General features: G+C 36.1%; 1 non-coding gene across 1 annotated transcript; it reads left to right on the top strand.

The window, feature by feature from the left end:
• Window positions 1–328: 328 nt before the first annotated feature.
• On the top strand, window positions 329–435 carry LOC131175670 (small nucleolar RNA R71). Its single transcript, XR_009145862.1, has one exon. It is a non-coding gene; the product is annotated as a small nucleolar RNA R71 (small nucleolar RNA).
• Window positions 436–3196: the final 2761 nt, after the last annotated feature.

Raw genomic sequence — 3196 nt, 5'->3', positions numbered from 1 at the left:
TTCTTCTGGCAGAGAGTTACACGGGTCTGGGGCTTGGTTTACACGACCCGTGTACTTTGTATCAGCAGTAATTCTCTGTCTCTTGACTTCTCTAGGCTTTCCTTTGCACTCCTATACTTTGGGGCTTCACCCAAAAACCTAAAATAATGCAGAAAACATGGAATTAAGGCCTTGGCAATGGAAATTACAAAAATTAATGAAATCAACTACTATGCATGAAAATACTTGCCTAAATGCTATGAAATAGTATATAATTGTGTTTAAAAACATCTATACAATTCAAGTGTATCACCCATTATAGAAATTTTGCACTAATAGCCAATCCTCTATGCCATGGTGTGGACATTCCCTCTGCTGGTCTTTATATCTTTCCCATGCGTCATAGAGTGATTCTCCTTCCTTTTGTCTGAAGGTGTTGAGTTCAAGCCTCAGTTTTGCAGTCTTTGCAAGTGGAAAATACCTTGCTAGAAAAGCTTGAGAGAGGTTTTCCCAAGTGGTGAACATTCCAGCCAATTGAGAAAGTAACCACTTCCTTACTCTATCCCAAAGGGAGAAAGGGAATGCTCTGAGTCTTATTGCTTGATCAAACACTCCATTCATCTTGAATGTGTCACATAGGGCAAGAAAGCACTGGAGGTGATAGTGTGGGTCTTCTGTTGGTGAACCTGCAAACTGGGTTTGTTGAATCATTTGGAGCCATGTTGGTTTTAATTCAAAGTTGTTGGCTTCCACTGTGGGTATAGTGACACTGGGCTCAAATCCTTGGATAGATGGAGCTCCGTAATCTCTCAAGAGTCTTGGTCTGTCATTATTATCGGCGATGGTTGGAATTTCAGGATCTCCTTAACCGCGCTCTTGATGTTTCCTTTCCCTCCTGATGGCTCTCAGAGTTCTATCTATCTCTGGATCACAGTCTAAAATTTCTTCTTCTGGCCTTGTTCTGGTCATATACCAAATCGGGCACCTGAGAGAAAAGAAGAGAAATAAAACTAGTAAAATAAAATTAGATAATAAATATAATTGCCTAAATCAGCTAAATTGCCTATTGCTTGATATTACTAAAGCCAAAAATCCCTAGCAACGGCGCCAAAAACTTGTTTTTAGTTTTACAACCCTGCACGTGCGCGGATCGCTAATAAGTAATAAAGTGATGAGTAGAGTATCGTTCCCACGAGGAATTTGATTAGTAAGTACCAATCACATAATAATTTTGACTATCAAGGCTATCGAATACTAAGGGAATGAAGTTTTTTAACCTTAAGCACTAGAATGGTAAACTTAAAATGAAATTATTTATTTGAAATAATTCTGGAATTAAGATTTCACACTTGAATCTTACTAGGGATGTTATCTCATTTATTTACTGAATTGAGGATCATTTTCCTTGATGGAAATTAGTCCTAAGTTATCCTAAATCCTCTCTCAAGGCACCTAGGGTGTATTCTAATTAACTCAAACCCAACTTTCGTGGTGATTAAATTAATTAAAATCCTTTAAGATCTTTGACCAATTTTGAAGTTCCACAAAGGTATCAGCCTATGTCTAGGTCAAAATTCCTAGGTTCAAGATTTTGATTTTTTAATATTAATCTTCACCTTTCAGTCCTTCAATTAACATCTACAATCATGGCTAAGTGGATACCAGTACATAGCATGCATTAAGATCACAAGAAAATAAATCATAGAACGAATCTTAAATCCAATAAATAAAACTTTGTGTTTATCTATAATAATAATTACAAGCATTACTCTCTCAAATCTAGAATAAGAAAAATACTCACTCATGGTGAGTTCAGCAAACATCATGATAAAAGGTAAAAACAGTAAAAAGAAAATCACGTAGAAGAAATAAAACAATAAAAATCTGTCTAGGGAGATGAAATGAAGGAACCGAAGAGAGTTTGTAGCTTTGATCTTGTGGAGCTTCAGCTGGAAAACTCCTTTTGGTACTGATGTTTCTCTCCTCGAGACGGCTGGAGAGAGTGCATGTAACACCCTCCCGGTAGCAACTCCGTACATTCTACTGTTCCGGTGACCGGTGTCGGTCCAGACAGCTAGAACGTCCGGAAAAATATTTAAACTAAAGTCAGGAACCATAATTAACTCAAATATTAATAAGAAAAATTTAGTAAAAATTTTAGAAATAAAATACAACCAAGTTAAACGAGTGGTGCCTAGCGATGGGTAACCTGAGGGAAGTTGGTTCTCGCAACTAGGAGCCCTAGACCCGGGGAAAAATTCATAAAATAATTTTTGGGACTCCAGAGAAGGGTCATTGAGGTTCCTATGGCATTAGAATGCCAAGAAAATATTTAGAAAAATTTTTCAATCGGTACAGACAATTTTGACCCGTTAAGCCAAACGGAGGGCATTTTGGTCATTTCGCCTTCAGAGGTGATTTTTTGCCGACTTGTCCAGTTGAGTAAATAATTATTATGACATAAAATGTGAATAAATATTGCTAAAAATTGAATTGAAAATGAGTAGCAAAGAAAAGAAAAGAAAATGAATTAAAATTGCAATTTTAACCTCATGCTTATGTCACTAAGCACTCCCACCCAATCACCACTTGACAAAATAAATAAAAGGGATAAAAATGAAGCAAAAATGAGATAAAAACAAAAGAAACCAGCAGTTTCCCTTCTTCATACGGGCTGAATCAAGAGAGAGAGAGAGAAAAGGAAAAGAAAGAAAGAAAGGAAGAAGGAGAAGGAGATGAACAGTAGCAGAAAAAGGGGTTCAGCAGGGCAGCATCTTTCTCTTCCGTCCAGGTGAGTTTGGCTCAACATCTATGGCTGATTTTTGGATATGTTTGAGGTATATATGTGTTCAAGTTATGGTTAAAATTTGGTGATTGTTCAACGGTTGGATTTGGAGAAATATATTGTTGAACACAGGCTGTCTGTAGGTTGAATTCTGAATTTTGGCTACTGAAATTTGAGAAAAATAAATAGTTAGGATGCTTATAAAATTATGAAATTTGGTACAAATGATATTTGGGATGTTAAGGCTGCTGGGTTAAAATTTGGTGAATTTTAGACTTGTGGTTTATGAGATATAAATTGTTTTGCATGAGCTGTCTGAGTAAGACTGATTTCTGCAAAAATTCAGATTTTGAAGGGTTGAATGAATGTTTTGATATCTCATGATATAGAGATTATTTGATGCTAAAATTTTTACTGATATTGTATAGGGAT

Source organism: Hevea brasiliensis, chromosome 17 (assembly GCF_030052815.1).
Source record: "Hevea brasiliensis isolate MT/VB/25A 57/8 chromosome 17, ASM3005281v1, whole genome shotgun sequence".
Classification (NCBI taxonomy): Eukaryota; Viridiplantae; Streptophyta; class Magnoliopsida; order Malpighiales; family Euphorbiaceae; genus Hevea; species Hevea brasiliensis.
This window is presented reverse-complemented; position numbering and strand designations above follow the sequence as displayed.